The sequence below is a fragment of the Hevea brasiliensis genome, chromosome 10 (genome assembly GCF_030052815.1).
Source record: "Hevea brasiliensis isolate MT/VB/25A 57/8 chromosome 10, ASM3005281v1, whole genome shotgun sequence".
In the NCBI taxonomy this organism is placed as follows: Eukaryota; Viridiplantae; Streptophyta; class Magnoliopsida; order Malpighiales; family Euphorbiaceae; genus Hevea; species Hevea brasiliensis.
In genome coordinates, this window is record NC_079502.1 from 12,426,378 (window position 1) to 12,453,675 (window position 27,298).

Here is a 27,298-nt window from a genome sequence, read left to right on the forward strand (position 1 = left end):
TAAATGTATATCTTTCTTAATTATAGATATATTTCTAAAATTCTTAGTCATTACATTAATATATAAATTAGTTCTAATGAAAATTGACTTTATAAATCTTATATACATATTACTAATTGACAACAATAGACAAAAAAATTCATATTCGTTGATTTATAAAAAAATATCTAATAATTATATGAATCTAAAAGTTTTAAATTATATATAATTACATGCAAAGAATAATATATATATATATATATATATATATATATATATATATATGTATATATATATATATATATATGTATATATATATTCTTGGTAAATTTAGAATATGTGTAAAAAGAATTAGAAATCATACTTTGAATATAAAATTATTCTTTTAATTTAATAAATTTATATTTAAATTTAAATATAAATTAATAATTTGATTAAAAAAGTCACAATTTTCTTTTGAATACAAAAATTTTCATTTAATTTAATTTTTCATAAGTTCATTAAAAAAATATTTCATATAAAATAAATTTATTTTTTTAATTATAAATGTATTTCTAAAATTCTTAGTTATTACATTATTGAATTTATAAATCTTATGTACATACTACTAATTAACAACTTCTTTTATTGAAATTTGATATTTATTCTTAGAAAAATAATTATTAAAAAATTAATTTAAAAATATGTTATAAATTAATTTGACAAAATATTTTACTATAAACCAAATAATTGTTTATACATTTTTTACTGTTATCATTTTAATTAAAAATAATAATATATTAATCTTAGTGTGTTTTATTCTATTAGCATCATTTTCTTTTTTACACAAAAAGAACATTTTAGTTATTAATTTAGTATATATAAATAATTTATTAATATTAATATATTTTTCAATCTTATTTTTAAAATTTTTCGCCATATCATAAAAAATAAATATAATAAAGCACATGATACTCCTATATTGAGCTTCTTTGTTAATGGCGGACATTAATTTGTTATTATCTCCAATTTATTAATAGTTATTATCAAACAATGGCGGACATTAATTTGTTATTATCTCCAATTTATTAATAGTTATTATCAAAAAACAAGAAATAGGTGCCTTTACTTTTACATTTACATTAAATGAGGGGGAAAAATTAAAAAAAAGAGCAAAATTTTTGTTAATCACAAAAAACACCCACTGTTAGTTGATTGAATATTGGGTTATCCATGTATACAATATGCCTCTTTCTTCCCCAGAGGATACTTACTTTAAAGCTCATTCAAAAAAAAGAAAAAAAGAAAAAACCCTCATTGGTAACGGATTGCTTAAACCTCACAAGTAATTTATTTAAAATTTTGCTATAACTAAATAAGTTAATTTGATTGATAATTGAGTGTTTTTTTTTTAAGGTACTGTTCAGAACAATTTCGGAATATTGAGATTTTTTTTTTTTTTTGAGCCATTTTAAGGATACACTCCTTATCTGCTGCATTCGGAATAAAGAATAAGACTAATAATATTTGAGTGATAATCAAAACGACAATTCTTGAAATTTGGAAGCTATTTGCAATCGCATTGCAAGCAGTACATCTACACAGCTTAAGAATAAGACCAAGATCACCTTTAGCTCCAACACACCTTACCAGTAATCATTACCAGAGCATTTCCCATCCTTGAAATGATGGAATCGATTGGAATCCCTCACCACAATTTGTCTTCCTTTGACGATTGAAAAAAAGTACTTGAATGCTGTGTAACAATCTCCACAAACTCTCAAATTCTTAAAAACCCTTGATGGTTTAAATTTAGATGTACTGATGAAACCAACTGCAACAGCAATTTTCTCACCGTGTTGAAACAAATATTGCTCCTTTTGCTCCTGCTCAACATCATGAAGAACAAAATCTGTGTTTGGAACATAGCCCAATTCCTTTATTTTTAGAGTCAATTGATCCAGTTCATCATAAATCTCTAAAACTTGTGAGTGTGAAGTACCACCCATATAGAACTTATGCACTTTATTTTCCACCTCGATCCAGCTACAACCGCTTCTTTAGTCAAATTTCTCTCTTTCGTGTTTTTTCTAGTTTCCGCCACTATATCCCATTGACCAGTAGAAGCATACAAATTTGATAGAAGGATGTATGCTCCAGCGTCATTTGGGTCTTGCTCAAGAATCATCTTAGCAGCATGTTTCCCAAGATTTATGTTACCATGTACTCGACAAGCTCCGAGAAAAGTAGGAAGTACCAAAGCATCAGCCTTGAAAGGCAACGAGTTAATGAATTCCATTGCTTACTCAAGACATCCTGACCGGCCTAGTAAATCAACCATACAAGCATAATGTTCCATCCTTGGGACAATACCATGTTCCATACTCATTGACTTGAAGTGTTTCCATCCCTCAGAAATCAAACCCACATGAATACAGGCTGATAAAACAGCAATAAATGTGATCTCATTTGGCCTCACAGCTGCCTCTAGCATTTTGTGGAAGGTCTCCAAAGCCCTTACAGCAAATCCATGTTTTGAAAAATCCGTGACCATTGAAGTCCAAGATATAACATTGCGATCTCCCATCCCATTAAAAACTTGAAAAGCGGCTTCTATATCTCCGCATCTGAAGTGCATATCAATAGAACCGTGAAGGCCAGACTTGAAACCTGATTGCAGTATCCAAGCATGGATTTGCTTTGCTCACCCTTACCAATTGCACCAATGCCGGATGCTCTGCTCAAAAGGCTAGCAAATGTAAAAGCATCAACCTATCCTCAATTTCAATAAAGTTCAAATGCTTCTTCAGAATTCAAACTCTTTGCATAAGCATTGACAATTGTATTGTAAGAAATCAAATTCTTCTCAAATAGAACATTAAAAGTTTTTCTAGCATTTTCCATATCACCACACCAAGCATCCATGCTAATAAGAGAATTTCCCACACAATTAACTGATGCAAGTCCCAATTTCACTGCATAGGCATAAACTTGTTCACCCATACGCAGATCAGAAAGATTTGCACATGCCTTAGAATGCTAGAAAATGTGAAATGATTTGTTTGACTCGTCCCTCAATTATTTCAAGGAATAATTCAACAGCTCCCATTTCATACGCTCAATCTGCACATACCCTGTAATAATTGCAATCCAAGACATAACATTATGATCTGACATCCGATCAAACACCTTCCTAGAATCACGCATAGATCCATCAGTTGTCCACTTTGCATGCATATCCAACAAACTACACCCAACGCAAAAATACAAAAATAGCCTGATTTTATGGCCCAAGAATGCCATTGTTGCCCAAATGATAACAATCTCAATTCTGCACAAGCTGAAACAAGCCCACTTAGTGTATATTTATCTGGCATATACTCACTTGAAACCATATTGATAAAAAAAATCAATAGCACCGTATGAATAGCCCAATTGCTGAAGCCTAGTTATCAGCAAAGTCCAAGTAACAACATTTCTCTCCGTCATTTTATCGAACATCTTATATGCAGAATCGAAATCACCGCTTCCCATCACAAACATGTCGATCAAAGCACACCCCACACACACACACACACACACACACACGCGAGAGTCAAAATATCCACTTTTTATCACAGATCCAAAAATTATTTGCCCGAGAGAAACATTGTCCTTACTTGAACAAGCACGGATAACTGCAGCATAGCAGTACTCCTTAGGATAAAAACCGCAATTAAGCATATCAATATATGTATTTACAGCCTCAAATTACATTCTATTATTAGCATAACAAGAGATCAAAGCACTCCATGAAACCAAATCCCTCTTATCCCCCATACATTCAAATATACAATTGGCTTTGTCCCACTCACCACATTTCGAGTAGAGGCTAATCAGAGAATTGAGAATGACCGAGTCGAGCTCCAGTCCACACTGAGTCAAGTAATCATGGAGGAGTTTACCCTGTTGCAAATTATTTGCACGGATGCAGGATTTGAGAAGAAGGGAGTAGGTGATGAGGTCTGGATGAGTCCCTTCTTGGGACATGATATCGAGGATTGAGATTGCTTCGCGGAGACGTGGCGGATGAGGCGGTCCTTGAGGGAGTAGAAGCGGCTGTTTATGGTGGTTAAAGAACGTCGAAGATGGAGGAAGGTTTTGGCGCCAAGGTTGGCTGTTGGGTTTCACAGGAGCCACTGGTAGAGGGAGTTTGGCGAGGCTTATCACGCTTGTCCCCTAACGGCTCGCTTAATTATTTCCGAGTTTATTTGTAAAATAAAGTAATGGCTATATTCATAAAATTTAAATTTATAATTAAAAAGAAAAAAAAAAAAACTCGTTTTCCCTATTTTAGATGTTAAGAAATGGAAAAAAGAATTTAAATTTATTTATTTTGGATAGAAAAGGGAAAACAACACCAAACTAAATAATAACACGCCTATAAGAAATACTGCTCACTGCATCATGTCGAAGCGGATGAAAAATGCCCGTTGCAGGAGAGCTCAGCCTAGTGACCCCCATCTGCAAAGAATGAGCTTGATTAGCAAGAAATCAGCACACCTGTTAGCTTCCTGAAAGACATGCTTGAACGAAACCAGCTGCTTATAAGCTCCTTAATAGCTTCAATAAGAGGTCCATGGAAAGAAAAGATCTCCTTTCCCACTTGAAATAGCTTGACAAACAATTTGATTATCAACTTCAAAAATAACCTTTCGTAAACCAAGCTCCCAAGGAAGTCGAAGACCATGAAGAATCCCCCACAGTTCTGAGCTTAAAACATCACAATAATCGAGATTACAACAAAAACCTGACACCCACTCTCCAACAAAATTTCTAATCAAACATCCACAAGCGCTGTTGTCCTGTTGAACACTACCATCACTGTTGACCTTAAAATAATCAGCTGGCGGAGGAAGCTAGGAAATGGGGATAATCTCAGAAGCACGAGAACATGATGGAGAATTCACATTCTTTGCTTGAATAATTCCTATCACCCTCCTTAAAATGACGTAGCCGGGATCAATGGGGACACCACCATTATTAAAAATCAGTTAATTTCTCCATTTCCAAATAGACCAAATTGCAACATCAAACACTCTCTACTCTAACTCAAGCTCGTTCACCAAAAGTCTCTTTCCATGTTCACTAACAGCCACTCCTTTATGTTGCCCTAAAAAAATGAAGGCCAAAGCGAAGGATTAACCAGCCCCATCCAAATATGTTTGGCAATATGGCAATCCCGTAGGGTATGAATTGTGTCCTCTATGCTAAAACCACAAGCGAAACAACTAGGATTCTGGGTCATCCCACAGTGAAAACGTTGGGCATTCATGAAGAGCAAGCCATGAAAAAGCTCTTATATGCTTAAGACCTTCCCAAGACCACGGACAAGCCCAGACTTGATCAGAGCCTTAGTTATGTGCCTCTTCCAGAATTTTGACCGTAGATTTAATAGAAAACTTGCCATCCTTAGCTGAAGCCCAAACAATAACATCATCACTCTCATTAGGGCAAGGAGGAAGCATCGCCGCAATCTTTTTAACAACCTCAGGGTCGAGCAAAGAGCTAAACAACTAAAAATCCCACCCCCCTGAGGCTGTAACAAACTTATCAATAGTCTCATTCACTAACAAAATATCTGTAGTTCTAGAAAACTGAAGAGGAACCAACTCCAATAGAGGAGGAAGATCCAAAACCCATCTATCCTTCCAAAATAAGATCAAGTTTCCTCATCGAACAAGCTATGATAGGTTGGAATGAACAAGAGGCCAGACTGATGCAATAGCACACCAAACAGGTGTGCCTCTACTCACACTAAGAACAAAGGGAATACAAATAACTCTACTCACATGTTTACCCCACAAAACTCAAATCCACAAATCATCACGCCTTAAAAAGACATTAAAGGTGAATTTCATTATGAAAGCTCAATTTACTATTCTCATTTAGCGAATACCTAGCCCGCTCGCTAATTTTGGGCAATAAACACGATCCCAGCCAACCAAAGAAGGTTTCTTTCTCATAGATGAGGAACTCCAAATAAAATTCCTTATGACGCATTCAATCTCCAAACAAGTAGAGGAAGGAAGCCAAGCAGACTGCATAGTGTAAATTGGCAAAACACACAAAATAGATTTTGCCATGGTACTCTGACCAGTTAGAGACAACAGCGAACCTTTCCATTTACTAAGTCGGCTCATCACTTATTCAAAAAGCAGTACATAAGAATTGCGTGCCAGCCTAGAATGCAAGATTGGAACACCCAGGTATCTACCAATCATCTCCATAACTCGAAAGTTTAGATTTTGTGAAATACAACCTCTCGCATCCAAACTAGTATTATGCGAAAAGAAGATGGTAGACTTTCCGATATTAATAGTTTAACTCGAATATGCACTGAAATCATTTAGCAACTTTTGAATCACTGCCACCTCATCCAGGTTTGCTTCCACAAAAAGAATCATGTCATTGGCGAAAAAAAGATGGATGAGCACAAGACTAAACCTTCTCAATTTTAGACCCTTCCATCTGCCAACATTAAGCAATTTCTTATAGACTATGCTAATCTCTCAATGCATGACACAAAAATATAGGGCAAAAGCAAACATCCCTACCTCACACCCCTCGAGGGAGTGAACAATTTTGAAGGCTCCCCATTCCAAAGTACTCAGAAGCTAGCTGAAGTGATGCAAAACATTATTATATTAACTATGGGTGATGGAAAACTAGCATCCTGAAGAGTATAAAAAACGAATGACCGGCTCAACTTATCATAAGCTTTGGTAAGATCAATTTTAAGAGCCATATATCCCTTTCTCCCTTTCATCTTCTCCATGGACTAAACCGCTTCCTGCATAAGGAAAATATTATTAGTGATATGATGTTCTGGAACAAAGCCATACTACTCTTCTCTTACCAATATGGGCATACAGGGCTTGATTTTATTGGCCAGCACCTTGGAGAGCACTTTATAAAGGACGTTACATAAGCTTATCAGTCGAAAGTGACTAAAGGTTTCAGGAGTTTCTAATTTAGGTATAAGCACTAAATTTGTGGCGTTCAAAAGAGGACTGAAAGAACCATTCATCCAAGACTGCTGGACCTAGTTAACAACCTGTATCGATACTGTTGACCAAAAACGCTGATAGAAAATAGGGGGAATCCCATCAGGTCCCGAAGCTCTATGGTCCATATCAAAAAGAGCTTGCTTGACATCCAAGGCAATCAAGATTCTCACCATATTTTGAATATGAGCATCAGAGAAAGGAAGAAACCAACCTCGCACTGAATAGAGCAGTCTGAAAGGTATAAAGATTTGCAAAAAAGTCAACAGCCATTTGTTTTAGAACTGATGGTTGACTGCATCACTTGCTTAACTCATTTTTAAGCACCATAATATGGTTCTACTTCTGCAGGGCAGCTGTTAAAGCATGAAAATATTTGGTATTTCTATCCCCGTTATTGATCCATGCCGCCCTGGATTTCTAAAACCAGAAAAGTTCTTCTTGCTTTAGGATAAGATCGAATTCCTCTTTCAAATGCACTTCTACATCCAAGAGATATTGAGAATGAGGATGGATACCAAGAGCATTCTCCACCCCCATTATACGTTTAGTCAGTTTAGCTTTTCTCTGCCTAATACTACCAAAGACCTCTCTATTCCATTTTAAAGCTGCAGAAATAGAGTTAGAAATATTAGTAGCAATATCAGATGAAGGTGCCCAAGAACTACTAACTACTGAATTAAAATAGTCATCAGATAACCAAGTGGCTAGGAAATAAAAATGATTATTTTGTGGCACCCCAGAGACCAAACTCGAGCTTTTTATCAGCAGAGGACAGTGATCAGTAGCTAATCTAGGGAGATGATGAACCTTGGCATCAATAAACTTCAATCTCCAATCAACATTGCAAAGTGCACGATCCAAAGTGCTCTTCAACTTCACCTCACTTCCATCTAAAAGGTGGCCCTACGATGGGTGTCGAATCCACTAGAAATTAAATTAACTGAAATTACCAACTATAAAATATTTTCAGTAGTAAACGGTAAATCCAGGTTGAACCCTAGATACTGAATTATTAGATTTTCGTGCACTTGTGTAATAGGAAAAGGAAGAGACAAAGATTGAGGGGTTTTGTAACACAAAATCAGAAGAAATCAGAAATTCAAGAACTAAATATTAAAATCTCACTCTAAACAAACTTCAGTCCAAGGTAATTCTCATTCCAATGCATTGATTTGATCATAAATAAAAGAAATATAATTATCTCTCATTGAGTACTTAACGTAGATTTACCAAACAGTGAGGTAAACCCTTGACTTTTCTATACTCATCGATTCGAGCCCAACACTCTTATTGACTCTAATTATTAACTGAGTTGGTATTAAGCAATTATCATCAAATTAATAACTGCTTTTAAGAAAAAGAAGTACTTAAGCTGAACAACAATTTATGAAGCATAAATCATTTAATCCACCCTATTGTTTTCTTAGGTTATTATCGAAAACTAAGATCATAATCAATAAAACCTAAGTGCTACTTATGTTCAATCTTACACAATAATTACGGATTATGAAGATGAACTAGCAATTGATCTTATCAAACAATCAACTAATAGGCCTTTTTAGCAAATCATTCAATAGATCAAAGACAAATAAATCAGAAAACAATAGATATTCAAAAAGACATAAATTAAATTAAGAACCTGGTCTCATAAATCAAGCAAAAGAATTTGAATACCTTGAACTGAATTAAAAACTTAGCCACACATGGCTTACAGAAAATAAAGAAGAATTCTAAAAGATGAATGGAGAAGCTCTGAATGCTTTTGGAGGCGTTTCAACATATCCTTGAGTCGGCTGCTATCTCTTCTATTTATAATAAATGGTTTAGGGTTAGGTTTTTAGAGTCTCTGTTAAAAACTACAACTGGAGCGAAATCAGGAATATGACTGTCGATGGATACACGGCTCATGTATCACTACACGGCCTAGGACCGTGTAACTTACCGGAGCTAAATGAGCATGTTTCGCATGGGCACAAAAAGTTACACGGGTCTCCAGGATTTACAAGAGTTAATTTACACGGCCCGTGTACTTCGTTTCTTCCTCGGTTCTCTGGATTCCTTCTGGCATAATGTTACACGGGTCTCTAGTTATGCTTACACGGGTCTCTAGTTATGCTTACATGGCTTGTGTACTTCGTATCAACCATGTTTCTCAATTCTTCAACCTTTCCAAGCTTCTTTCCACATTATATTGCTTCAGAACTTCACCAAAACCCTGAAAAATATGGCAAGAGTCAAATTTCTCCATTTAACACAATTATTTCAACAACTCTCTAAATATGTGCCTAATAGATAACTATACTTAACCAACTGAATTAAACATAAAAACACATTAAAAATACTAAATGTGATGGAAGTAAAATTAATAAATTATGCACTTATCAAATTCCCCCACACTTATTCCATGCGTGTCCTCAAGTATGACTTAAATTCTCAATCAACTCCACTTAGAAGTTCCTTAACTTCACCCTATCACAACATTCTCTAACAAAAGATTAAAAGTTTGAAAGAAGAGGCAAGTAAGGTAATAACCATCATAATAAATTCCATCAACACCGTACCAATATATCAATAATTTTTCAATACAAAACAAAAGGCTTGAAATAAATTAAGCTCACACAATTAAAGTTGCATAAAATTTTAAGTCAATACATACCAAAACACAAGGCTAACTTATCAAGATACAACAATTATAGCTCTTTGCAAATCTTAGGGGAGGTAGGAATGCCCTTTTTTTTTTTTAAATTGGTACTTCTCTCTTGTCACAGTTATCACTTTTTTTTTTCATTATTTCAACCGTCACCTTCAGAAAAGTATATTGCTCAAATCCTAGCTAGCTTTTAGCCTGAGAATCGACATGGGGTTCATGAAGACCCCTGGTTAGTTTGCTTAACTAAAATAGCGAAGCAATTTTCAAGTTCAACCTTTTATTTCCCCCAATTTATGCATCTACATATTATAAAGTGCCATGATAGATTAAACAAAGTTCTGAAATATGCATGACACTAGTTTAAAGCACACATAACTAATCATTTCACCATTAGATCAAGCCTAAATGATTTATGTAGGAAAAAAAAATGCTCTATGGTATGGAGAAGAGGGAAAATCCATCATTAAAGTTACTATTACCTTGCCTAAAATCTCAAAATTCAATCTAAAATAGAAAAAGTCATTTCAAGGATAAAACACTTCTCTCCGAGAGTTAATATAGAATCATGAATCAAGCTTATAAGAATATTTTTCTTTTTTAAATTAAAGCAACAAATTTCTCCTCCCCCACATTTAAAACTTACATTGTCCTCAATGTAAAGCCCAAATGCAAAAGAAAAAAAAAATATTAGAAACTAAAATAAAATAAGGAAAAAAAAAAACAAATCTGATTGTGGCTAATAAGCCACCCATGGGTTGCCTCCCAAGTAGCGCATTTGTTTATCGTCATTAGCTCGACATGGCAAATCTCCTTAATCCTCATAAATTAGGTTACTCAATTTGAGTTCCTCCACTGTATGCTCCTGAAACCCTTCATAAAATGGCTTGAGTCTATGACCGTTGATCTTGAACACCTTATTAGTTTCTAAACTTTGAATTTCAACTGCACCATAAGGAAACACATTAGTAACAACAAAGGGTCCAATCCAGCGAGAACGCAACTTACCAGGCATCATCTTCAGTCTAGAGTTATACAATAAAAATTTTTGCCCAACCACAAGCTGCTTCCTTAGAATTAGTTTTTCATGGAATGCCCTAGTCTTTTCCTTATAGATCTTAGAGTTCTAATAGGCTTCAAGTCGAATTTCCTCTAATTCCTGCAATTGCAATTTTCTTTCCACACCAGCAGTATCCAAATCCAAATTACATTGTCTAACAGCCCAATAAGCCTTATGTTCTACCTCCACAGGAAGGTGACACAACTTACCAAATACCAATCTGAAGGGGGACATACCTATGGCTGTCTTATAAGCAGTCCTATAAGCCCATAATGCATCATCAAGTCTAAGGTTCCAATCTTTTCTATTTGGCTTTACTGTTTTTTCCAAAATAGACTTGATCTCTCTATTAGACACCTTTGCTTGCCCACTTGTTTGAGGATGATAAGCAGTAGATACTCTATGGAAAACACCATATCTTCTCAATAATGCCTCAACAGTTCTATTACAAAAATGTGTGCCCCGGTCACTGATTATAGCTCTAGAAACTCCAAACCTGCTAAAAATATTTGACTTGATAAAACCTATGACAGCTTTAGAATCATCAGTCCTAGTGGCTTTGGCTTCCACCCATTTCGAAACATAATCAGCAGCAAGTAATATATAAACAAAGCCAAAATCAATACCCCACACATCAAAAATCTCACAAATAAGTATTCGATTCTGAATCATCTCATTCCCACGGGTTAAACTTCCTGTTCTTTGACATTGTTCACAATTTTTGCAAATCAAATACGAATCACGAAATATAGTGGGCCAGTAAAAACCACAATCTAATATTTTTTTAACTATTCTCTTGGGTCCAAAATGACCTCTACATGCATAGGCATGACAAAAAGCAAGAATAGATTGAATCTCATTATCAAAAACACATCTCCTAATAATTTGATTTGAACAAAATTTCTACAAATACGGGTCATCCCACACATAATACTTAGCCTCACTTTTCAATTTCTCTTTCTTAGCTCTACTCAAATCAAAAGGCACAATCTTAGTAACCAAATAATTCACCAAATCAGCATACTAAGGGATCATACCTTGCAATTTAAATAACTGCTCATCAGAAAAAAAATTCCTGCAAAGAAAGTGGATCTTCTTGTGTCACTAACCTGCTCAAATGATCTGCTACCAAGTTTTAAAGATCAAATTCTTGCAACAAAAGGATCCATCTAATCAACCTTGGTTTTGCTTCCTTTTTTGCCAAGAGATACTTCAACGCTGCATGATCAGAGAAGATAATTATTTTAGAAGAAAGCAAATATGATTGAAATTTGTCTAAGGTAAAAACTATGGCCAAAAATTCTTTTTCGGTCGTAGAATAATTGCACTGAGCTGAATTGAGTGTTCTAGATGCATAATAAATCACATGAAAGAGCTTCCCAACACGCTGCACCAAAACTGCTCCCACTGCATAATTCCTCGCATCACACATAATTTCAAACGGTATAGTCCAATCAGGAGCCTGAATAATAGGGGGAGATGTCAATGCAGATTTTAATTTGTCAAAAGCTTCCTTGCACTCTTCACTGAACTCAAAAGGAACATCTTTTTGCAAGAGTTTAGACAAAGGCAATGCTATCTTAGAGAAATCCTTAATGAACCTGCGATAGAAACCTACATGACCAAGAAAAGAGCGTACTTCTCTCACAGTTGTGGGATAGGGTAAGTTCACAATTAGATCAATTTTTGACTTATCCACCTTAATACCCCTATTAGATACAACATGACCCAAAACAATCCCCTATTCCACCATGAAATGACACTTCTCATAATTCAAAACAAGATTTTTCTCAATGCATCTCTCAAGAATAGAAGTTAAATGATGTAAACATGCATCAAATGAATCGACATACACAGTAAAATCATCTATGAATACCTCAATACAAGTATCAATGTAATATGAAAATATGCTCATCATGCATCTCTGAAATGTGGCAGGTGCATTACAAAGCCCGAAGGGCATCCTTCTAAAAGCAAAAGTTCCAAAACGGCAAGTGAAGGTGGTCTTCTCTTGATCCTCCGGTGTAATCACAATTTGATTATATCCAAAAAAGCCATCGAGAAAGCAAACCGCTCAAGCATCTGATCAGTGAATGGCAGTGGGAAGTGGTCCTTCCTTGTTGTTGAATTCAGCTTGCGATAGTCTATGCGCATTCGCCATCCACTCTGAATCCTTGTCGGAACAAGTTCATTATCTTGATTTGCTACCACAGTGATTCCTGATTTTTTTGGCACTACTTGGACTGGACTTACCCATTTGCTGTCTGAAATTGGGTAAATAACTCCGGCATCCAGTAGCTTTAAAATCTCTTTCTTCACAACCTCCATCATCTGTGGGTTTAATCTCCTTTGAGCTTCTCTACTTGGTTTAGCCTCATCTTCCTGTAAAATCCTGTGCATGCACACTGATGGACTTATACCTTTGATGTCAGCTATTGTCCATCCAATTGCTTCCTTGTGTAGTCTCAGAACCCTAGTCAATCTGTCTTCTTCAATCTTTGTTAAATTACTTGAGATGATAACTGGAAGTGTCTCATTGTCTCCCAAATAAACATACTTCAAATGCTCAGGTAAAGGCTTGAGTTCAAGGACTAGTGCCTGCACCACAGAAGGTAATAATTTTGTGTGAGATACAGGTAAGTCCATCTTTGATACTTCATAACTTTTTGGAGCAGAAGGTAATGACTGCAATGCCATTACTGCCTCTTGAACCTCTACACTTAATGGTGGATTGGTGCTAATTTCTTGAATTCCTTAACTAATCACCACTTCTAACTCATCCTCCATGCTTAATTCAAAAACATCCTGCACAATTGTATCAACAATATCAATAGAAAAGACAGAATGATTATCAGCAGGATACTTCATGACATCAAAGATATTAAATTTGACAGTCTCTCCATCGAACTCCATAGTTAAGGTACCATTATCTATTTCAATTTTTGTCTTGGCAATTTTTAGGAAAGGTCTTCCAAACAAAATCAAAGCTGACTTTGATGTGAAAACACTATCCTCCATATCCAAAATGTAAAAATCTGCAGGAAAAATCAATTCGCCAACCTGCACCAACACATCCTCAACTACTCCTAATGGGTAAGCATTAGAACAATCAACTAACTGAATAATGACACTGGTTTCTTTCAAAGGACCCAAATTTAAAGTTTGAAAAACTGAATTTGACATAACATTAATAAATCCTCCTAAATCTGCCATTGCACATTCAAATTTAGAATCACCTATTCTGTAGGGAATAGAAAATGAACCTGGATCTTTACACTTAGGGGGTAATTTTTGTTGAATTAATGCCAACACATTTTCCCCCACACTGATCTTTTCATTATTCCTCAACTTGCGCTTTGCAGTGCATAGTTCCTTAAGGAATTTAGCATACTTGGGAACTTGTTTGATTGCATTAAGTAAAGGTATATTCACCTCCACCTTTCTGAAATTCTCCAAAATTTCTTTCTCTTATTTTTCTTTCTTATTTTTAGCCAACCTACATGGGAATGGAAAAAGAACATAATTATTAACCTTATTCAAGTTAGGTTCTGTATTTACCTCAATTTCAGGAACTTCAAACTCTTTTGCTCCTTGCTTCTTCTTTTTCATTGACTCATGTGAAGTCTGATTATCAACTTCTTTTCCACTCCGCAACAGTATCGCACTTGCATTTTCTCTGGGATTCATGACTGTTTGTGATGAGAGCTTTCCAAAACCTTGAGCTTCAAGCTTGCTCACAGATGAGGCTAAATGACCAATCTGCCTCTCTATATTTTGAATGCTATTTCTGATCTCCTATTGAAACTGTTGGGTATTGTTAGCCAAAGCCTTAACAATTTCATCAAGTAACATACCTTGATTTGAGGGAGGCGGAGGTGGAGGCGGTTGTGGTTGATTCACTTGTGGTCTTTGCTGCTGGTATCAGTTTTGTACCGGTTGATTCCCATAACTCAGATTGGGATGATCTCGCTATCCTGGATTATAAGTATTCGAATAGGGATCATACCTGCGTTGTGGCTATCCATAATGTCCTACTGCATTAGCATGTTGCATTGATTCATCCTCTTGTAACGTATGACACATATCAGTAGCATGACCCAAACCCGAACAAATTCCATATGCCTTAACAGTTTGCATGTTCCCTACAGCCAACTGCCTCACCAAAGAAGTTAAATCAGAAATTTGTTTCTCAAGGTTAAATGTACTTACCTCATTAGCCTTCGTAGGTGTATGATCCATTCTCATTCCAAACTGCTGAGAATTTTTTGCCATGTTAGCAATCAGCCTCCTTGCCTCTTCTAGTGTTTTGTCAACCAAAGCTCCTCCCCTAGCAGCATCTATCATATTGTGGTCCATTGGTAGAAGTCCTTCATAAAAATATTGAATCAAAAGCTGCTCACTTATTTGATGATAGGGACAGCTTGCACACATCTTCTTAAATCTCTCCCAGTACTCATACAAGCTCTCTCTATTATACTGCCGGATGCCACAAATTTCTTTTCTTATGTTGGCAGCACAGAAAGCAGGAAAATACTTCTCCAGAAATATCTGCTTCATCCCATTCCATGAGTTGACAGATCCGGAAGGAAGGTAATACAGTCAATCCTTAGCTGTGCCCTCCAGTGAAAAAGGAAAAGCTCGAAGCTTGATTTGATCCTCTAAAACTCCTTGAGGTATCATGCTGGAACACACAACATGAATTCTTTTAAATGCTTCTGTGGATCCTCACCTGCAAGACTATGAAACTTAGGCAATAAATGGATTAGTTCAGATTTCAACTCAAAAGCAACATTTAAAGCAGGGTATTGAATACACAAAGGCTGTTGGTTTATATCAAGAGCAACCAACTCGTTCAAAGTTCTAGCAGCTATGGTTTCGTTTTCGAAACTTGACTCTAAATCCAAATTTGAACTTAGCTCCTTTGGAGATTGGACTCCTTCAGATGTACTCGGAATCAGCCTACCTTGCTTAGCCAATTCTCTCAACTATTTAGCTGTTTTTTCTACTTCTGGATTTAAGATCAACTCACCAGATTGAGAAGTTCTTGTCATAAACAAAAAAAAATCAAAGTAAAAACAGAAAAATGCCTCAAAACCCTAGAAAACAATAGAATTTGGCCTCAAAAGAGTGGGGCCAAATATTGGTCTTGATCAGAGCGTCGTTTCCTTCAAAATAGGTATAGGCTGCCCTCCAAATTCAACCAAAATTCTTAATGAACAGTAACAATGAACAGTAACACCGTAAAAAAAAATTTTCTTTTTTTTTTTTCAAAAACCTAAAAATAGCACAAACAGAATTAATAACAAAATATCTAATACCAAAAACATGAAATCAAATAAACTTCAGTCCCTGGCAACGGCGCCAAAATTCTTAATGGGTGTCGAATTCACCAGAAATTAAATTAACTGAAATTACCAACTATAAAATATTTTCAGTAGTAAATGGTAAATCCAGGTCGAATCCTAGAGACTGAATTATTAGATTTTCGTGCACTTGTGTAATAGAAAACGGAAGAGACAAAGATTGGAGGGTTTTGTAACACAAAATCAGAAAAAATCAGAAATTCAAGAAATAAATATTAAAATCTCACTCTAAACAAACTTCAGTCCAAGGTAATTCTCATTTCAATGCATTGATTTAATCATAGACAAAAGAAATAAAATTATCTCTTATTGAATACTTAACGTAGATTTACCAAATAGCAAGGTAAACCCCTGACTTCCCTATACTCATCAATTCAAACCCAGCACTCTTATTGACTCTAATTATTAACTGAGTTGGTGTTAAGCAATCCTCATTAAATTAATAACTGCTTCAAGAAAAGGAAGTAGTTAAGCTGAACAACAATTTATGAAGCATAAATCATTTAATCCACCATATTGTTTTCTTAGGTTATTATCGAAAACTGGGATCATAATCAATAAAACCTAATTGCTACTTATTTTCAATCTTACACAACAATTACGGATTATGAAGATGAACTAGCAATTGATCTTATCAAACAATCAACTAATATGCCTTTTTAGCAAATCATTCAATAGACCAAAGACAAATAAATTAGAAAATAATAGATATTCAAAAAGACATAAATTAAATTAAGAACCTGATCTCACAAATCAAGCAAAAGAACTTGAATCCCTTGAACTGAATTAAAAACTTAGCCACACATGGCTTACAGAAAATAAAGAAGAATTCTAAAAGATGAATGGAGAGGCTCTGAATTCTTTTGGAGGCGTCTTAACATATCCTTTGTAACACTCCTATGTTCGGTAGTGCGTTCTACTGTTCTGGTGACAGTGTCAGTCCGGACAGCTAGGATGCCTAAAACTACACTTAGATATGGATGAGGAGACATAAAATAATGAAATACAAGGAAAGAAAAGAAAAGACAAGAAAAATAAAGGAAAAATAATAGCAATGAAATGTAACCAAGTTAAACGAGCTGAGAACCCTAGCGATGGGTGACCGCACCGGGAAGTTGCGGCGTGGACCGTTGACTAGCCCTGGACCGCGGGAAACCCTAAAAAATATTTTTAAGACTTAAATAAATGTCTATTGAAGTGTAAATACCATTAGAAATATCAAAGAAAAATTAATTAATTAGTACAAAGAAAAGTGAGAAATCGAGAAAACGGATAAAACCGGTGTTACCAAAAAATCGGGAATGCAACCCGAACAGGGGCATTGTGGTCATTTGACACCCTAAGTTGTCTTTTGACCTAAATGTCCATTAAAAATAAATGATATTACACTTGAAAAATGTCATGAAAAATTAAATTAGTGGTGCCTAATATAAATAGCTAAAGTTAGGAGCTTAATGTGGGAATAAGGAAGGTTATGATTAAATAAACATTAAATTTGCAATAGTGCTCCACTAACTCACTAAAGTGGACCACTTAATCTGCATTTGGACAGCAGATTCATCTTCTTCTTTAACCTTGGAAAACTAGCCGAAAATGGAGAAAGGAAGAACTCATTTGCCGCATGGTTTTGGAGCTCCATGCAAGTGTGATCCAAGCTTCTTTCTCTCCACTTCCCTTCATTAAAAGTTGTCCATACACCTTGGGCAGTAGATAGGCAATAAGAAGACTAAGTTTTGGAGAGTTTTTGAAGAGTTTCCAAAGTGGTAAGTGTCACACCTTACCTCTCTGTAAGGCATAACATGATCCCGTAGAATACTTAATGAACTACCGAACTTCACCTACCGATAACTCATTAAGTACCCTACAAGAGATTTTAAAACAATTTTCTTATATTTTGGAAGCGGTGAGCATTTTGGTAGGAATTAAAAACCATTTATTCAAAGTTTAAATACTAGTAAAAATTTTTGTCCATTTTAATTTTGCCGCAAATTTTATAAAAATTTTGACAGAGTTCCGTTTGTAATTGGAGAAAACAGTTCTTCAAATACCTGAGAAAAACACTTCCAAAAATTTTTCACAACTCCCAACCTCCAATAAATCTCAATCAACTCAATTCAAATCACTTCAAAGTAATTCCACAATACAAATCAAAATTCATCATCTCAAAATATTTAATACTTCATTCACAAGGCATAAAACATGAAATTCACATGTACAAATATTAAATTTACAGAAGGAAATCCAAAATAATATTATTACAATTTATTTACAACTGTTCAACTTACATTGATACATACAACATTTCTATATTTACATCAAAATTATCTACAAGGGTATAAAATAATACCCGTACAAAATGATCGATGTGGTCCACAATTCGATAGCAGCTCACTCTGCTGCTTTCTCCTTGCTCTTATCTGCGACAGCAAAATAAGCTATCGCTGAGTATAAAAATACTCAGTGGTGCACAATAAAAATTTAAAATGTAATACATAAATCGTTCATTGATGAGACACAATTTGAATACTTCTTAATCACATTTCACAAATATCAAAGCTCATAATAACACCATTTAGTCAAATAATTTATTAAACACAGTGTTGCCAAAATCATATACACTTAAGTCATGACACAAAATTTTCGATCAATGCCATGTTGTACACTACGACAAAGCAATCTACAACCCCATTAATCGAAATCAATGAGGGAGGTGGCTAGCTAGCTAATGAGTACTCATCCGATCTCAACCTCAACTGGCAAGCCAGAGAGGGAGGAAAATAAATGATCTCAACCCCATAAATGGAGGAGGAATAATGTGATACTGTAATGCTAAGTGTGAACATAAAATCGATTCAAAACAATTTATGCAAATAATTTATTGGAAATCTGGTAAATTTTCAAAGTTATATTCACAATCATAAATGGCAACACCATTCGTAATTAACTCAAGAAAAATCAAATTTTTAAGAATTATATATTTAAACAACAATTACTGTGCACAGACCTAACGTGAGTCGCCTCTAGGCCTTGACTCAATCTCTCAGAGCTTCCAAGTCTTGTTCAACTTTCTTAGTTCTTCAAATCTCTATCTTTTGTTCTTCTTTCTTCTTGTAATCTTCTTCTTAAGTAGCAATAACAAGCTCTAGTGAGGTTTTTATGAGGGTTATTAAGGTTGAGTAAGGAAAATTAAGCTTAAGTGTAAGCTTAAATGAAGAACTTTCATGGAGGACCTAGGGAGGAAGTGAGGCGGCAAAGGGAAGAAGAAGAGCTTTCTATATATTTTTTTTTCTTTTGTTTTCTTTTATAAATTTTGGCTTATGGAAGACCACAAAATCTAAATTAATAAATAAATTAATTAATTTTTATGGCATCATGCATGAGGTTATGCATGATGTCATCACCTTTTTACTTTTTCATTTTCCTCTTTTTTTTTCTTTTTTTTTTCTATTAGTTCTTTAATTTAATTTTCGATTCTGAAATTTTTTTTTCTCCGATTTTATTTGACAGTTAGGTCAGGAGTCAGCTCTCGAGGTCAATTGACCAAATTGCCCCTCGCTGGTTCATCCCGGTTTGCAAATAATTTCATATTTCTTCCGGCTCCCTTACCTAATTATTTAACTGGCTTAACAGTTCTTTTTCGTGATTTTCTCTTTTCCACTGTGTTCATAAGGGTCCTAAGGACCGCAGCGTCACATTTTATGATTCGAAATTTGAGTTTAAAACGACTTCGCAGTCATTCCCGAGGAGGTCACCCATCGCTGTGACTCTCGGCTCGTTTAACTTCTTATGTTCTGTTTTTCTTATTTATACTTAACTAATTGAACATTACTAATTATTTGTGTTTATGGTTTCTCTAGTTGTCTTAAGTATGGTTCTAATCCTCTTAATTGTCCGGACCGACACCGGTTACCGGAACAGTGAAATATACCAGGCTATACAAATAGGGGTGTTACAATTCTCCCCCCCTTAAATAAATTTAGTCTCGAAATTTTACCTGGTATCAATTTCTGAACAGCTGTGGGTGTTATCTCCTCATGTCCTCCTCTCGTTCCCAAGTAGCTTCTTGGCCTGAATGATGGCTCCACAGCACTTTTACCAACGATATCTGCTTGTTCCGTAGCTGCTTCACCTTATAAGCCAGAATCACTATGAGTTCTTCTTCATATGTGAGGTCTGGATTCACTTCAATTTCTTCTACTGGTAGTACAAGATATGGATCTGATCGATACCTCCTCAACATAGACACATGAAAGACATTATGTATCTTCTCCAACTCTGGAGGTAGTGCCAAACGATATGCCAAAGGACCCACTCTTTCCAGAACTTCATATGGCCCGATGAAGCGAGGACTCAGTTTTTCCTTTTTGCCAAATCTCATAATTCTTTTCCAAGGAGAAACCTTGAGGAAAACTTTCTCACCCACTGCATACTCAATATCCCTTCTTTTCAAATCAATATAGGACTTCTGACGGTCTGATACAGCTTTAAGTCAATCTCTGATCAATCTGATTTTCTCTTCCGTTTGCTAAACAATTTCGGGTCCAATCATCTTTTTTTCACCCATGTAATCCCAATACAACGGGGTTCTACATTTTCTGCCATACAAAGCTTCATATGGAGGCATCCCAATGCTTGATTGGTAGCTGTTTTTGTAAGCAAACTCAATCAAAGGCAAGTGTGTATCCCAACTGCCTTCAAACTCAATCACACAAGCCCGTAGCATATCCTCGAAGATCTTAATTACCCTCTCAGACTGGCCATCTGTCTGTGGGTGGAATGCAGTGCTAAAGTTCAATCTAGTTCCTAGGGCTCTCTGAAGACTACCCCAGAATCTAGAAGTGAACCTAGGATCTCTGTCTGATATAATGGATACTGGCACTCCATGAAGTCTCACAATCTCATCAATGTACAAGCTGGCCAATCTGTCCAAACTGTAGTCCATCCGGATCGCGAGAAAATGAGCGGACTTCGGTCGATCACAACAATGACCCAAACTGCATCATGACTCTTCTGTGTCCTCGGAAGTCCCATCACAAAATCCATTGTTATTCTCTCCCATTTCCACTCTAGTACTGGTAGTGGATGTAACAACCTAGTTGGTACTTGATGCTCTGCCTTCACTTGCTGACAAGTTAAGCATTTGGATACAAACTCTGCCACATCTCTTTTTAAACCCATCCACCAGTAATGCTCCTTTAGCCCTCTATACATTTTTGTACCACCTGGGTGCATGGCAAAAAGAGACTCGTGTGCTTCCTTCAAAATGATCTGCCTCAAATCAACATCATTAAGAACACATATTATACCCTGGTGTAGCAGTAGTCCATCATTTCTGATTGAGAACTCTGGTTTCTTACCCTGCCAGACTTCTTCCAACAGCTTCTGATACCTTTCATAATTCTGAGCAGCCATACTGATCTGATCAATCAACACTGGCTGTACATGCCATGCAACTGCTGTTTGCCCATCATCATTAATTTCTAAGCTGGCATGTAATGATCTTAACTCATATACCAAAGACAAAGGAGTAACCCATAGACCTGCCATAGTCTTGCAACTCAAGCCGTTAGCTACAACATTAGCTTTCTCTGGCTGATAGTCTATCAAATAATCATAGTCTTTTATCAACTCTAACCATCTCCTATGTCTCAAATTCAGCTCTTTCTGGCTGCCCAAATACTTCAAACTCTTATGATCTGTGTAGATGTAGCACTTCTCCCCATACAAATAGTGTCTCTAGATCTTAAGAGCAAACACAACGGCTGCAAGCTCCAAGTCATGTGTCGGACAATTCCTCTCATGCGGTTTCAGCTGGCGTGATGCATAGGCAATGACATTTCGATCTTGCATCAACACACAACCTAATCCATTGTGAGAAGCATCGCTGTAAACTGTATATTCTTTACCCGGTGTAGGTAAAGTAAGGACTGGAGCCTCTGTCAAACATCTCTTCAATTCATCAAAACTATGTTGGCATTTGTCCGTCCACTGAAATTTCACATCCTTTCTAAGTAGCTTGGTCAATGGAGATGCCAACATGGAGAATCCCTTCACAAATCGACGGTAGTATCAGCTAACCCCAGAAAACTGCGAATCTCTGTGACATTTCTGGGTGGCTTCCAATTAAGGACGGCTTCAATCTTACTTGGATCTACCTTAATACCCTCTGCTGATACTATATGCCCCAAAAAGGATATCTCCTTCAGCCAAAATTCACATTTCGACAATTTGGCATATAGCTGTTTCTCCCTTAAAGTCTGTAATACAATCCGCAGATGTCTATCATGCTCTTCTGCATTCCTCGAATAGACCAATATATCATCGATAAATACCACAACAAACTGGTCGAGGTATGGTCTGAAGATAGTGTTCATCAGATCCATAAAAGCAGCCGGAGCATTAGTTAACCCGAATGGCATGACCAAGAACTCATAATGGCCATAGCGGGTTCTGAAGGTAGTTTTAGGAATACTCTGCTCTTATACTTTTAGCTGATAATAACCTGATCTCAGGTTTATTTTGGAGAATACAGCTGCACCCCTTAACTAATCAAACAAGTCATCAATGCGGGGCAATGGATATCTATTCTTTATTGTCACCTTATTCAACTGTCGATAATCAATACACAAACGGAGAGTGCCATCTTTCTTCTTAGCAAACAACACTGGCGCTCCCCAAGGTGACACACTGGGGCGGATAAAGCCCTTGTCAAGCAGCTCTTGCAACTGCATTTTCAACTCTTTTAATTCTGCTGGCGCCATTCTATATGGCATTATGGAGATTGGATCCACACCAGGCATAACATCAATCTCAAACTGCACCTCTCTTTCTGGAGGTAATCCTAGCAATTCATCAGGAAACACATCCGGAAAGTTACATACAGTAGGGATGTCCCTCAGTGCTGGACTCCCCACTTAGGTGTCTATCACATGTGCTAAGTATACTTCACTCCCATTTCTGATCATCCTTCTAGCTAGTGCAGCCGAAATGATGTTTGATGGCAGTAAATACCTCTCCCCATGTATTACCACATCACCGTACAAAGGGAGACCAAAAGTGACTGTCTTCAGTCTACAGTCAATCATAGCGTGATGCTTGGCTAACCAATCCATGCCCAAGATAATATCATACTCTCTGAAGGGCATTTCAATCAAATCTAACAGAAAAACATGTCCTTGGATCACCAAAGGATAGTCCCTATAAATTCTGTTGACCCGGACCTCTTGTCCTAACGGACTAGTTACTAGCACTTCAAAACCCATTTGCACACATGGAACAGCAAGTGAACTGACTATGCTAGCACTAACATATGAATGGGTTAAACCTTGATCAAACAACACAAATACTTATTGATCAGAGATAGAAAATGTACCAGCTACCACATTGGAAGTCTCAGCCTCTTCTCGCTGTCTCATTATGTAGACTCTGGCTGACGCACTTCCTTATGCAGACTGACCAACTGTGCCTTAACTGCCTAAAGCAGTGCCTCTACCTCTGCCTCATCCTCTGCCAACAGACTGTGAACCTCTGGGAGCAGGACTCTGAATAGATCCCTTGGCAGTAGTAGGAGCTGGACCATATCTCGAAGACGGAGCACTAGTGCAGTCTCTTGCTAAATGACCCTTGCCTCTACAGTTAAAGCAGGCTCCAGTGGCCCAATAACACTCCCCCCCATGAATCTTGCCACAAGTCTCACAGGGGCAGGCAGAATGTGAACCCCTGCTTAACTGCTGACCAGACCTAGGGGTTCTCTGTCCAGAGAATCGGCCCCTACCAAATCTTCCACCTCGACCCCTGCTAGGTCCACTAAACTTCTTCTTTTTCCCAGAAGTCCCATCAGAACTCTGTTCTACTGACTTTTTCCCCTTGTCTTTTTCTGATTTCTCAGCTTTCTCTGATTTTTCTTTCACTAGGGTTGCTTTTGATTCTATTCTTTCCAACTCAAGTGCTTAAGACATAAGCTCTGAAAAGTTGCTGTATCGAAATCCCATAACTCGCATCCTTATGCTGGACTTCAAACCCGTCTCAAATCTCTTGCATCTTGCCTTACTGGTAGTAAGGAGACTCCCAGCATAATGACTTAAACGGGAGAACTCCCTCTCATACTCTGCCACTGATCAGTTCCTTTGTTTCAAACTCAAAAATTCTTGCAATTTCTGATCAACATATGCATCTGGGATATATTTCTGTTTGAATTCTCTGATAAAGTCATCCCAGGTCAACACTGGTGGTTCAGCTAAACTGTGGGGGATGGTCTTCCACCAATCATATGCATCCCCTTGCAGTAGAAACACAGAGTATTCAAATTTCAGTTCATCTTAGCAGTGCAGCTTCTTAAATACTATGTCCATTCTTTCAAGCCATTGCTCTGCCTCTAAAGGGTCCACTGTACCCTTAAATTCTATAGCCCCATACTTCAGTAATTTATCATACTGTCTGGCTGGACGCAGTGGTTGTGCCACAGGTGTCTAAGGTGGAGCTTGAGCAGGCATACCCCCAGCTATTTATTGACACATCGCAGCCATCTGCTATGCGAACTGTGCAGGAAAATGCGGCATTTGTGGGGCTGGTGCTACAGATCCACTAACATTCTGTAAAGCTGGAGCTTCCCCTTGTGCCTCAGCTTCAACAGATTGCTCGACTGAGCGATCCTCTTCTTCCATTTCAGACTGAAGTTAGGGTATCTCCTGAACAAGTAACACATGGAGATTTCCCTCCGTTAGTTCACATTCATGATGTAATGCACTGTATGTAACAAATATGGACATTGAGCAGTTGCACTTAATAAGAAAAAAACACAAATTCTCAAGTTAAAACATACTTCAAAAAATTTTGCTCTGATACCACTAAAACATGTCACACCTTACCCCTCTGTAAGGCATAACATGATCCCGTAGAATACCTAATGAACTACCGAACTTCACCTACCGATAACTCATTAAGTACCCTACAAGGGATTTTAAAACAATTTTCTTATTTTTGATAAGTGGTGAGCATTTTCTAATAAGTATTTAAAACATTTAGTTAAAATTAAAACTAGTTAATATTTTTTGTCCATTTTATTTTTTCGTAAATTTTATAAAAATTTTGACAGAGTTCCCTCTGTATTTTGAGAAAACAGTTCTTCAAATACCTGTAAAAAGCACTTTTAAAATTTTTTCTCAACAACTGCTTTAATTTCATACTCAATCTCAATCAATTTCTCAACACATTTATCAACTTTCAAATTTCAAATCCACTATCCAATGATCATTAAAATACTAGCAATCCATTTCATTCAAAATAAATAAAATAGTTCTATTCATGTTTCATTAGAGACAATAATTTAGATACATCATTATAAAATTTACATTAAGAGAATTTCAAACTACAATATATATTACAACTTTATAAAAATTTTATACAAACTGCTCAAGACCCATTTTTACATGTCCATACATTTATGTGCAATATATACATCAAAAGAAATATTTAGAGTTAGGATATAAATTGTACCCGAAGACTTCAAGCTGAATGATCCTCAATCTTTAGCAGCTCAGTCTGCTGCTCCTCTAGTCTCTAAATCTGCGACAGCAATAAAAGCTATCGCTGAGTATTAGGACTCAGTGGTGCACAACATACTAAAACAATCTTTATGCAGAATATAAATCACATTTATTCAAAAATTTGACTAAACATGAGCATTAAACACAAAACATGAATTATGAAATTTTAATGCAAACCAAGTTCATTTCGAAGTATCAAAACACATTTCATAAAACCCATAGTTAGATCATGCCATTCGAAACAAATAGAATCTCAATAGCCAGAGGCTAAAGAGAAATCACATCACAAGGCTAGCTAGCTCAAATATATGGATATCCATTCATATTCTCTTCTACTGGCACACCTCAACACTTCTCCAGAGAAGGAATCAAAATTCGAAACTAATTACCGCCACTAGTCGTGCTAGTGAGGTGTTCAAATATATGGTCATGACACTGTGGTTTCAAAACTTATCTTAACAATTTGCTAAATATTGTCATTTCAAATATACACAATAACTTTCACAAATAAACTTTCAAAAATTCAAAGCAAAAGTAAAATACATATTTCATTCACTTTATCAATGAATTTTTAAAGCATAGTGATGTTGTGCACAAACCTCAAGCGAGTCGCCTCTTGGCCTTGACTTGATTCCTCAGGTTCTTTCCCGGTATTCTTTTCAACTGAAACACACAATTTTACAGTGTTTTAGTATCATAACTTAGCATAAATCCAAAAATAAATTTAACTTCACTTTTACCTAGCTCTAACGTGCTAAACTCGACGTTCTTGAAATTTTGTGTTTCGGGTTACTATTCACTATACTATTTAAGTCAAATTATTGACTTTCTAAGGCTTAATAGGTATGAAAATTCCAACTTCACCTACATACCACACTTTGGTCACTAAACTTGTTGGTTTTGGTCATTTTCTCAAAACTTAGGTCTTTTAGTCAAAATTGCCAAATTTTCAGTTTTGGTGTCCGTAGTTGCACTGTTTCATTGATCATCTTTCTGTTGGAATTTGTCAAAACTTTCCCCATAGAAAATGTTCCCTATTGTCTTAAGTTTATTTTTCTTTTTGAATCACTCCAATCAGAGTTTTGTAGCTCAAGTTATATCCAAATTACGGTTACTGTTCATGCTGCAGAATTTGGTTCTGCAGATTTATTGATCCAACTTCGTTCAGCAATTTGATAAAGTTAAGTCCATAATTTGGTCAAATTTTCTTCATATGAAATGTTCTACTATGTCTTAGGTTTCCATCAGTTTAAGAATTACCTAAATCGGAGTTTTCTAGAGAGATTTATAGCCATTGAAACTTTACTGTTCATATAGTAAATCTGCAGTTCTACAGGTTCAGGTCACCAATTTTGCTCAGTAATTTGAGTGGGTTAATGGCATAACTTGGGTTTGTGTTCTTCATAAAAGTTTTAAATCTATATCTCAACTAACCACTGGTAAAATTTCAGGTCATTTTGACCTGCCTATCTCGAGTTATGACCAAATGAACAAACACTGTTAATTTGGTCAGTTTGTGTAGAGGCAGACTGTGATTTCTCAACTTTGGTCAATTTGTTGACTAGGTTTTAGTCACTTTTTGGGCATGCTTCCTAAATGAAAATTGTGTCATTTAGTGCCTATTTTCATTCCCAATTGGTCCCATATCAATTGGACTTGTAAAATTCCATTTTTGA

At 36.1% G+C, this 27,298-nt stretch overlaps 1 non-coding gene and 1 pseudogene across 1 annotated transcript; one reads left to right on the plus strand and one right to left on the minus strand.

Moving 5' to 3' along the window:
- Positions 1–1,427: 1,427 nt before the first annotated feature.
- Positions 1,428–27,298, minus strand: part of LOC110654167 (pentatricopeptide repeat-containing protein At3g49170, chloroplastic-like) — a 31,585-nt pseudogene continuing 5,714 nt past the window's right edge.
- Positions 15,117–15,223, plus strand: LOC131170083 (small nucleolar RNA R71). Its single transcript, XR_009141025.1, has one exon. It is a non-coding gene; the product is annotated as a small nucleolar RNA R71 (small nucleolar RNA).